At 44.5% G+C, this 12,355-nt stretch overlaps 1 protein-coding gene across 2 annotated transcripts in view; it reads left to right on the forward strand.

Moving 5' to 3' along the window:
• The first annotated feature begins 7,420 nt into the window (after positions 1-7,420).
• Positions 7,421-12,355, forward strand: part of PPP1R16B (protein phosphatase 1 regulatory subunit 16B) — a 72,889-nt gene continuing 67,954 nt past the window's right edge. For both annotated transcript variants that reach the window (XM_044298002.1, XM_044298003.1), the window contains exon 1: positions 7,421-7,618. The gene's annotated coding sequence lies outside the window, so the exon portion shown is untranslated. The remainder of the gene's footprint in view (positions 7,619-12,355) is intronic.

The raw sequence follows: 12,355 nt of genomic DNA on the forward strand, positions 1-12,355 counted from the left end.
TGAAAGTGGGCGTGTTTTCTTATGTAAATTAATCTCTAGACAGATTTACTATTGAGACTATTTAAAAAGTCGCAAAAAATTGCGCAATTTCACTCCAGTGAGGACCATGCTTATCTTATGAGACTTTTTAATAGAACATGCGACTTTTTCGTAAAGACGTGCGACTTTTGTAAAGCTTCTTACTGACGGATAAACTGCTACCGTCAAACCACATTTATTGCAGTCTTAAAGGGCCGATCATAAATCTGACTTGGCTAAAACTGACTTTAGCCATATGTGAAAGTGGAGTGAGCTGTCAGAGTCATGATAAATCTGGCCCAAAGTGTTTTAAAGTTATCACTTAAAGTGACACTGGTCAGATTTTCAAAAAATGGCCTAGTCCTTAAGGTGAAATAAGGCTGTGTCCTTAAGGAGTTAAATTGATGGTTGTGTTTTTGAGTGATTGCGGAACATACATACCTGCATACATACATCCTTCTTTATATATATAGAATAGAGAACATAGATCTTCTGAAAAAGTACAGTAGTATAACAGTCATGACAGCTGTTAAGGATCCATTTTGAGAAGCATCCTGTCAAATGTTGACTGTTATTGAAGTTTTGTGTTCTGCAGGGGATGTGGATCCACCGTGCCTACTGAATGGATTTTGCTTGGGGCTACTGCTGATGATCTTATCAGGGTGGTTCCCTGGTATTTACCCTTTTACCCCTATACAAGGATCTGGACTTCGCTGCAAGGGCTACCAGGCCAATACTTCTAAGAGTAGTCACCATTCACAGGCTGCTGACCCAGGTGGGCAAAAGACACCAGTGCTTGGCACCAAAGGAACAGGCAGAAGCATGGTCTTTTACTTTAAGGGTACACTTTTGGCAGTGTTGCTTCTTTGGTAGCTGTAGTCTCAGAGAAAAAGATTATTTGCACTTGGCCTAGTCTGCAGGAGCTTGCACATGCAGGTCTTTTCTGCAGCTCTGCTCAACTAAAACTCCACTAACCAGGTCTGCTTGTTAGTCAACCATTTGTTGTATATACATTGCCATTAGGTATACACAGTGTGCAGAGAAAAAAGTGCTTTAATAGTAAATCACAACATTTACCTCAGTAGCATTAAATTACTCCTAGAAGTAATAAACCTTTTGAAGTAGTCCTCTGGGGCACTGCAACAGGGCCAGTGGTCAGATTCCAACACTCAGACACATTTACCATATCTCTTGAATAGGGGATACGTTTAAAGCTTGGCACAATCCCCTTTAAGGGGAAACTAGAACTTTGATGAAAAAGCTAAGATCCACACACTGCACACTCCAAAAACTAACCAGAGGCTATGGAAATCAAAGGGGCAGGGCACTATGAGAAGTACTGCTACCCATTTGTATTTTCATCAAATGTTTAGCTACCTTTTAAGTCTGAATATTATTCCTTACTGTGTCCCCGAGATTGAGATGGGTAAATCAAAGTACACATGTGCCACACAATGCCATATGCTGTAATCCCGCAGTGACAGATCACAATGACTCCTCTCAGATTTCAAGCTCATATCATGTACTTTTCTGTGTCTTGTTATATCAGAACACTTGAAAACGATGAGATGAAAGATTCCAATTAACTTGTTATAGTTGAAGGATATATCTTCATAAAGGTGCTATAAGGAAGAAGAAGAAGACATAGAGTTCAGAGAAGTTTTCATCAAATAGATTTTACTTAACAATAGCATAGGAAGAAACTGATAAAGGAACCGGAAGCAGATAGGGAAGGAAAATAGGAAGAGACCTGCGCTATTTAAGACATACAGATACAGTAAATTCAGTAATGACTAGACAAATACTTATTGAATAATTTATACTAGGAATCTGTAAATCAAATTTTTAATAGAAGCTGGCGAAGCAATCAGTTGATCATTGTGGGTTCAGGCTCTCTAACTCCGAAGGTGCAGCTGCTATTGCCAGGAGAAACCTGTGGGTCTCCAGCTGTTTCCAAACTGCAACTTTCAGGATGACCTAACAGTCTGTGCCATGCTGGGAGTTGTAGTTTCACATCAGCTTGAGACCCACAGATTGTAGACCACTGGTCAATAGACATGTTGAAAACACCATCTAAAAGGAATTATAAACCAATCCAGCTGTGACCATAAGGATGTTTTATCTATAGACAGGAAGAAGATAAAAGCTTGCTGATTGTTGTATTTATAGCCAAATGTTCAAGAGCCTGGGAAAATAGCAAAAAGATCGATTACCCTGAAAAAGATAACTAAAAGCAGTTCCTTTAAGGTTTTAGGCTCCATTGTAGACCTCTTAGAAGAGGGGAAAGGAACTAGGGGTAGGCATGGGGCTAGGAAGGTAGGCAAGGGGATGTTTCCTGGAAGCATGGCAAGGACACACTCAGATGAACTACAACAAAAAGATCTGGACTGAATATTGCCATCACAGTACTACGGCCTCTACGGAGTGCAAAACAGTATTCCCAGTGAAAGGTACAGGTTTTGAATGTTACATGAACTATGATACAGTTTCTTTACGGTCACATATCACAGGTAGTAGCACTGGTGGTTGTCCCTTTTTGGCGGAAAATCTTCTCTCAAACTTGCTTATCTTCTTTATATGCTTGGCATGCCCTCCTGACTGACCTTTTCTGCTAATTAGTCCTGGGTTTCAAATCATTTGCCTCTCAGACTCTCAGTCTCGGTATCCATGGGGAGCCCAATCTCCACCGCTCACAACATCAGTTTGGCTGTGGATCTTCTACTCTCCAGACCCAGCTCTCTGAGTCTTTGTGGGGTGACTCCCTATCTGAATGCTACAATAGTAATGGTTGGTGACTCCACAATCACGAGGGAAGACTCTTCTCCACTCATTGCCCCAGTCCTTCAGGGAAACTCTTCTTCACCCACTATAGTAATCATTTGGGGAGACTGTTCTCCAATCATTGCCCCAGTCCTTCGGGGAGACTCTACTCCACCCACTACAGTAATCATGTGGGGAGACTCTTCTCCACTCATTGCCTCAATCCTTCGAGATGACTCTTCTCCTCCCACTAATAATTTGACATAGAGGCACTCTCTACACATTGAGTATTATGCCCTCACTGCAGGCCTACAGTATGTCCTCACTCTCATTTTTGGGACAAGCAGCCCCCTTGAAGATTAGTTACTCTACTCACATCAGAAACACACCGTCCCTACACCCTCTGGGCCGAACTACACGTGTCTCTCCGAACCCGTGATGGCATCCAGGGCTGTACTCTACTTTGACCATATTAGATTAGACATATGGGCACCTGTTTTGAGGAAAGCAAACAGTAAAACAACAGTAACAGTTGACTGGATTCTGCCGCACGACCAGTGGCAAGCTGGGAAAACATGTCATGTGCCATTCAAAACATTACATTATAACTAGAGATGAGCGAATCGAAGCTGATGAAGTGAAATTTGATCCGAATTTCAGGAAAGATTTTATTCGCACCGAAGCTAAATTTTCTCGCGCTTCGTGGTAACAAATCGCATTTTTTCCTAAAATGGCTGCTACACATGTGAGGAGAAAGGAACTCTGGGAAGGCGGGATCAGCCATAATGCCATGCATGCATCTAATCAGCAGCCAGCCGGCCCTGTGATGTCACAGCCCTATAAATAGTGTCAGCCATCTTAGATTCTGCCATTTACCAGTGTACTTAGTGCAGGGAGAGATATCTGCAGGCGCTAGGGACAGTGATGGGAAAGACTTGATTTGGTGAAAAAACTATTTATAAGTGCAGGGAAAGGATAGGGAGGAATTGTTCCACAACATTTATGTAGAACAGGGTTCAGTAAGGGAGGTTACAGACTGGGTAATGGGAACAATCCTATTACACCTTGCAGCACTGACTGGGGATCCTCTGTAATTCCAGCAAACTGTTCTTGTTATTAGGGTGCAAGTGCTGTTTGATACAGCCATTAACAGGGTTTATTACAATGAAATATTTCTACAGTACGTCTTATTTACCCTTGCGCGGTGCAGTTATATGTTGTAAAGCCCTTTTTTCCGTGTATTAGTGGCAAAAGAAAAATATATTTGCCGTTCACCGTTGCACTTACTGAAAGCCTTTTGTGTTGTGTAAAAGTTGAAATAAATTAGGGCCTAATTGCCGTTCAGCGGTACAGTGATATGTCCTACAGCCGGGACATACAGCAGGGGTTCATGGAGGCAGCGGTGGTAGAAGTCAGTTAGTGCGGAGTGTTAGGGGTAAAATCACCTACTCGGCGGTGTGACAGATTTTTGTTAAGTCGCCGGAGAAAGTGAACATGGCCATATGTCGAATCTGTGGGCAGAAGGTGGTAGCGTGGCCAGGGTGCCAATGTTGGCACTACGGCCCTGCGTCAACATATGCAGCGCCGCCATAAAGTGGCCTGGGAGAACCATGGCTCGGATGTGGTGGTTCAGCCTGCCGCAGCATCACCCAGTGGCATGCACCGGTTTTCAGGCAGTCAAGGCTCCACCACCTTAGCCGAAAGGAGCTGTCTGTCCTTCCCATCATCTGCTGGTCCTGATGTTCCTGCTCCTCCTACTCCTCATCACTCATTCCGTCAGCAATCGATCACCGAAGCGATTGCCAAGTGACAACAGTATGCGTGCACTCATCCAACGGCGCAGAAGCTGAATGTGCTCCTGTCCAAGTTGCTGGTGCTGCAGTCCCTCCCTTTCTAAGTGGTGGACTGTGCACCTTTCAAAGTACTGATGGCTTGTGCCGAGCCAAGGTGGACAGTCCCAAGCCGTAATTTCTTTGCTAAAAAGGCAGTACCAGCACTGCACACACATGTAGAACAGAGGATGGGCCAGTCCTTGAGCCTGTCGGTGTCTACCAAAGTGCACAGCAGCGCCGACGTGTGGAGCTGTAACTACGGTCAGGAACAATACATGTCCTTTACAGCCCACTGGGTGAATGTGCACAGCCACACCAGCAACTTGGAGAGACGATGCTGCTTCCACCTCCACGTTGCCACGCTGTTGGTCCTACGACAATGTCCGCCTCTGCCTCCTCATCCTCCACCGTGTCCTCAGCCTCCACTGCAGGGACAATTCACAGTGCACCTCCAGCATACCACATGTGCAGGGCACAGCGGTGTCACGTATTTCTGCACCTCGTTTGCCTGGGCCAACTGAGTCACACAGGGGAGGAACTGCTCCATGTCCTTCAGCAAGAAATCCAATCCGGTCTTTCTCCACGACAACTGAAAATCGGAACCATGGTGCCCGACAACAGGAAGAACATTGTGTCAACGCTGTGTCAAGGAGGGCTGAGCCATGCGCCCTGCATGGCACACGTGTTCAATCTGGTTGTCAAGCGGTTCCTGAAGTCTTTCACCCATCTGCAAAACATCCTAAAAATGGCCAGGAAACTTTACATGCACTTCAGACACTCGTACACCGCAAAGCACACCGTCCTTGAGCTGCAGCGGCAGAACGGCATCCCCCAACATAGGCTGACATGCGATGTTTCCACCCGTTGGAATTCCACCCTCCATATGTTGGACCGACTGTACGAACAGAGAATTGTCACCATTTAGCAAAGGGATGACTTCTGGCTCTCCACCTTGTTGGACCCTCGCTACCAGTCCAAAATGGGGGCCGCTAAGAGGGAGGACAAACTGAACTACTATAGAGACATTCTATGTAGTTAGTAGGCCGTTGCCTATCTGTGCCATCATCCATCCTCTCGCAGGTCTGACTGGTGGGCCCTCGGCGCTCACATTCCACTGCCATGTCTGCTGGGGAGGGATGGGGTGGCAGGAGCAGTACCAGCTGCATCAGCAGCAGCTAGAGTCGCTGATAAGCAGCTTTCTTCACCAGCAGAGTGAAGAAACTACTCACCAGCAGCCAGGTGTAGAGCAGAACCTGAACCAGCACTCTGTGGCCTCCTGATGCTGCTGCCGCCACCTCCACACTCTGTCATTGGGCCACTCTGTGGTCTGCTCATGCTGCTTCCACCTCACCACTATGTCATAGGGCCACTCTGTGGACTTCTCATGCTGTTTCCACCCTCCCCACTTCATGACTGGGCCACTATTTAACCTTTTTGGCTGGGCTGACATCATCATTTATTTGACCCTTCTTCTAATCTGTCAGAAGGAAGGTAAAATGAGATGCACAACGGATCCTCTCTGTGTAGCAGCTGTAAGGCCTGTATGGTCCCATCAGAATTGGAATATGATTTGGTAGCCAAAAGCAGGAGTGGGTACAAAACACAGAAGACATTATTTATTCAGTTTTGGCCCCGTGACTGCCCAAATAAGTGACGTGTGCAGTGATTCTAAGAGCGACACCTGTCATCTGCATGTCACCTTGCAGACGAGTGTTGGTCACGCTGCGAGTCTGCAGCACAGCTCCTGGCCTGAACTCCTGGCCGTGGGTCACATAGCATTATATTGATTTATGATGCTATGTAACCCTTACAGTTCTGGAATGTATTTGATATGATGCCAGTGTTATCCAATATATTGCAGAACTGTAAGGGTTACATAGCATCATGAATCAATATAAAGCTATGTGACCCCCGGCAGCACTGGAAGTTCAGGCCAGGAGCTGTGCTGCGGACTCGCAGCGTGACCAACACTCGTCTGCAAGGGCCCTAAAGGGTCTCTGCAACCAGGAAATAGCATTTTTTTTAAACGAAATTTGCCGCGAATATATTCGGATCGAACCAAATAAAAAAATTAAAAAAACGGTGAATCGTCGAATTACATTTTTTTTAAAATTCGCTCATCTCTAATTACAACACATCAAGACTGCAACAGTTTCAATATTGTCCATAGGGGGTCTCCACAATCTTGCAGACCCAAGATCCTGGGCTTAGCAAATTAGAAATCCTCCCAGGGTCATAACTGGAAGGGTTGCTGGGTGCCAGTGTGGGGACCAACAAGCCATTCTTCCCCAGTGAAGCAAACCTGGCAGAATGGACTTGAATGCTATTATGAGCAGCAGGTTTGACTTTAGGTGGGTGCACGGCCCATTGATGGTATGACAGCAGAGGCTATATGGTATAATTATTAGACTGTGCTCATCATATGGTGGGCAAGGGGTGCCCACAGAAGCTACCGCCCAGGTCACCATGCGATATAAGGCTAGCCTGGAGAACAGAGTGAACCTTTCATGATGGAATATAGGCACAGTGTACAGTGTATTCATGATGCAGTACTTGTCCGCTAAAGATACCTGATCCAGGCCGGTTGTAATGGATATAAAATGATGCCAAATAAAGAAATGAATCATTGACGTATATATCCAAGGCAAAATGCTAATGTAATGTATGCAGAGTGCAATGCACTGTAGGAGACATGCAGCCGGTGGTGTATGTAGATGGAGTAGCACTAGCTTATGCTGTAGGTGGAGTTGTATAATGAGAAGTCTCTGCACTCTCCCCCTCCTCTTTTCTGGCTTGCGAGGCTGCAGCAGACGCCTCCTCTCTTTACCCTGCAGAGCTAGTAGCACTGAGTAGTGTGTCTATACTGCTCTGTGCAGGGCTGTCTGCATTAGTCCCTCTATGCTGTCACTTGGATCTCATTCCCTATTTGCATCGGTCCCCAAGTGCTGTCTGCTGTCCATAATACTTCTTCCAGATCCTTGACTGCTGCTCCCAGGCTGCTTACACAGGTATGTATGGCTATTGATGATCTGTACTATGTATATCTGCATAGCCGTAATGTGTGTATACTATGTATGCTATATTTCCTATGACATTTGACTTTATTTTTCTATATGATATATATATATATCACAATAAAAAATGTAAACCAAAGAGCAGTTCTACCATATGATCTATTATTATAGTGGTATAAATTAGGAATTACTGTACATATGGCTCCTATTACTTTGCTGCAGGTGCTTTATCCTCAGTGGACACATAATACCTGAACATCATGCCATCAGTGTGCACATCGTGTGTGAGTGAGCACGTGTAGTGGTCATCCGGAATGACTGATATTAACTGCTATATGTAAAATGCACATATATACATTTGCTGCATTTAGCGTACATGGCTAAATTACGATGGGGTAAAATTGTCTCTAGTAGTTCTAGAGATGTAATCCGTTGATAGTCCACCTACCTATTCAGGACCTTTGAGTACAGATGTGCTGTCATTGATGGCTAAACCCAATGGGTCCCTCAATCAAATTACGTTATCACCTACTATGGCTAAGGCCAGGCTGCATTGGAGTTTGTACTTGGAGACCTATGTTCGAGTTTTTTTTTACCTCCCCAAATATTTCCATCTGCCACGAGCCATCATTCTGTGATCGTGCCCTGGAGATTATTTGGATAGCCCTTACCGATCACCTTTTACCTATTTTCATAGCTGTAGCATTTTACTAAATCCCAGGACACAGCTGTTGAGCAGGTGCATAACTACACATGGGTGCTCGCCTGCCTAATGTCACAGTCATATTCTTCTCGTCTGGTCAGAAAATGAAGAATATGCATTTTCAATGTTCTGTTTCTATAAATATAAAGGTTGAGGAAAAAAATTCTGAATTTTAAAGTTCATGAATGAAGAAGATATGCAAAGTTAAAGGAATTATGCATAGTTCAGGAATAATTATTTCCAACGAGCACTGAGAACATAGGACTGACCACGGACGCTATAGAGAGTGGAAAGAGTTCCTGGAAGGTCTGTTTGTTCTACAAAAGTATAAAGATTGCCATATACCTTAGACAGCTGTCAGAAAAAAGAGTGTTCGACCAACCGACATTAATCTTGAGCCCAGAATACTCTTGCACAATGGGTTTGGCCAAACATACATGTGTTCTCAATAGGGGAATAAGCTGCCACCAGAAACCCCTGGTGAAAGACCATCTCACTCAAGAACAACAGATTAGCCATGTTGAAATCCAACATGCCCAGTCCTTACCTTTACCCAGCATCCGTCATTGAAGGAGAGTCGGGACACCCCTCCATGGTCATTAGATGGTTGGCCAGTCCTACTGGTTAGGAGGGAAATATGAGCTGAACTTCATCTTTGAATGCAGAAAAAGAAGGATTCTGGTGCCAGCCAGCCATGACCCGGATAATTTTTTTTCAGATCCACATATAGTCAACATAAAACACGTTTTGGGGATGAAAGTCCCCTTCTTCAGATATAAATTTCCTTTTACATCTGAAGAAGGGGAGTTTCATCCACAAAATGCATTATATGTAGATTATATGTGGATCTTATAAAGAATTATCTGGATCATCCCTGGTTGGCACAAAAATCCTTCTTTTTCTGCTTCCAGTGTTGAAGTTCAGTTCATGTCTCAAGGCAAATTACATGTGTCCAGTCTTCTTCTGTGACGATTCAGGATCCTGCTGCCGTTTGACCTATTAGGATCTGTATTGGTGAGCACCCACCTATAAGTTTCTTTAGCTGCATCTGCCGTATCACTGTCCATACTATACTACTGTATGTGTTGCTTGGCTCTGGTTTTAGGGGGTTAGGCTGATGTCCATCTAATGTGTATGGTTTCACAACCTGGATTCTCTGGAGCCCGATATTGGGCTTCCCTAAATACTGCAACAGCAGGAAATATTTCTTCAACTCAAATGTGAAAAAATTGGTAACGGAGCCTTCAACGTATGTGTGAATCAAGCCTTATGGGAACGCACACTGGTATAGCAAGATGGTGACCACTGGTCAAAAGAACTGTTCTTTACTGTTGTTAACCAGTCAGAACTAGAAATGAATGAGAATTGACTTATTTGACTCTAGATGGCCATATGAATAGTCTTTCTCTGGTATGTCCCATTCCTTGTCCTGGGCAGAGCTTCAGTTCACTGCCCTAGCCCTGTATTTTAATATATTTGCCAACGAATAGTGCACTGTTAATGCTCTTCCAGGTACCTTACACCCTGGGCAAATGCTCCACCAACCCCTGCCAGACCAGCTACTCTTCTATACTAACTAAATTCCTATAAAACAGAGGATTAGGAGGCTGCACCCTGCTTTCCCAACATTCAGTCAGGTTTGAGGCACAGTGGGAATGAGTTAATATATCAGCAACAAGGGAAAAGCTGCAGATTGCAGGATAACAAGGTACTCCCCCACACACCGCCCACCTGACTGAATGTCTGAGTAGGTGGAAGCAGCTTGCAATCTTACCTGATCTGCAGTTTTATTTGGTGGGTGCAACTAGTGCCTTCAAAATTTTCAGGGAAATTGTATTCCAATGTCCATAGTTGAGACTGTATCTATTAATTAACTAGTCTTTCATTTTTTCATTATTTTTGTTTTCCTTTTTTGCTTTTATGCCTTAAATTACATCTAAGAGACATCAGAATGGACACATAGATTTGCCTTATCCATTATATTGGCTAAGGGTACCTAAACATTCACTCAAAGCCCAGAGTGGTACTTCTCAGAGTGCTCTGCACCTTGGTATTGCATTGGCTCTGCTCTGCTTTTGCAGAACACAGAGTACGGGTCCCTAGAAAGCACAAAGGATTCGTACTAAAACAGAGCAGAACCGATGCAGGCCGAAGTTGCAGAGCACTCTTAGGAGCTTTGCTGTACCTTCCATACTTTGCAAGAAGGTTTACTGTACATATCCTTTGACCCAGTGTGACCCATCAACCCACCTTAATTAATCCTAACTTGCCTGCAAAGGAAAGTTTCCAATATACTTTCTGTCTTGAAGTTGCGTAGACCAGCTTCTCTGGAACCCGGCCAAGTGATGTGCCTCTCTTTGGAAATCCCAAATCTTCCAACATCATATCTTTCAGTCTGAATACCAGGTTTCCAGTCTGGTCTATGGATAGTCAAGTCCCTTCTGCAACCCAGGATTGTGGAGGTGCTTTGGACAGGATAGGAACTTTTCTTCCCCCTGGCAAAAGTGGAAACTTATGAATCCAACTCATTTGCACACGCACCAGAACGATAAATGATTCTGGCCTGGTCCACAGCACTTCCCCTATCCTTGGTTCCAGAGAGGCTGATCCACGAACTTTGAGATGGAAATGTTTTTCTACAAACAAGTTGAAATAAGAGTACAGCTACACTGTCGCTGCCAGGATCACAGGTTAGTGATGATCCCATAGAAATGAATAAGAACGCAGTGCGACTCGCATGTTTGCTGCAATCCTATTCATTTCTATGGGATCACTGCTACACTGTGATGCTCCTGCGATCCTGGCCACAACCAGTGTCGCCGTAGATTGGGGGTGGTGGGTCCTGCTTGGCCCTGGAAAACCCATTTAAATTCTGCCTTGGAGACGATCAGGATGGAGACCCGATCATTATTATTTTCCCTTATAACATGGTTATAAGAGAAAATAATAGCATTCTGAATACAGAATGCATAGTAAAATAGCGCTGGAGGGGTTAAAAAATTAATAAAAAAATTTAACTCACCTTAGTCCACTTGATCGCGCAGCCGGCATCTCCTTCTGTCTTCATCTTAGCTGTGTGGAGGAACAGGACCTGTGGTGACGTCACTCCGGTCATCACATGATCCATCACCATGGTAAAAGATCATGTGATGGATCATGTGATGACCGGAGTGACATCACCACGGGTCCTGTTCCTCCACACAGCTAAGATGAAGACAGAAAGAGATGCCGGCTGCGCGATCAAGTGGATTAAGGTGAGTTACATTTTTTTTTTTTTTTTTTTTTTTTTTTTTAACCCACCCTCCAGCCCTATTATACTATGCATTCTGTATTCTGAATGCTATTATTTTCCCTTATAACCATGTTCTAAGGGAAAATAATACAATCTACAGAACACCGATCCCAAGCCTGAACTTCTGTGAAGAAGTTCGGGTTTGGGTACCAAACATGCACGATTTTTCTCACGCGAGTGCAAAACGCATTACAATGTTTTGCACTCGTGCGGAAAAATCATGCGTGTTCCCGCAACGCACCCGCACATTTTCCCGCAACGCCCGAGTGAAAGCGGCCTAACAAGTTTCCCTGCACAGTGGCACTCCTGGTCACCCTCTGTGCTGTGGAGCAGTGTTTCCGCTGCCTGCACAGTGGGTGAACATGGGTACCAGTGTTCAGGGGGAAACTTTGAAGGGACCACGGCACTAAACCAGAGATAAGGCCCCTGCGTCCTCATGAAGCGCAGAGATCAGAAAGTGATGGTGTACCCATAGTTATCTGCCATTGCTTTCAGTAATGTGGAAACCCTACTAATCTGGATTTAGACATGGGTAACCATAATCTTTACAGAACACTCCTGGTAAAATTGTTGCCTCATTTCTGTCTACCTTAGGACTCGAGAGGTGGTGCTTGAAAGGAATTCAAAAAACACTAAGGGGGTCATTTACAAACTGATATACGCCAGTTTTCTTTTCCCCGCTCACGCCATGTCTAAAAAAGGCATATGTGACGTGGACGGCAAAGGGGGTGGGCCA

This window comes from Bufo gargarizans, chromosome 6 (genome assembly GCF_014858855.1).
Source record: "Bufo gargarizans isolate SCDJY-AF-19 chromosome 6, ASM1485885v1, whole genome shotgun sequence".
In the NCBI taxonomy this organism is placed as follows: domain Eukaryota; kingdom Metazoa; phylum Chordata; class Amphibia; order Anura; family Bufonidae; genus Bufo; species Bufo gargarizans.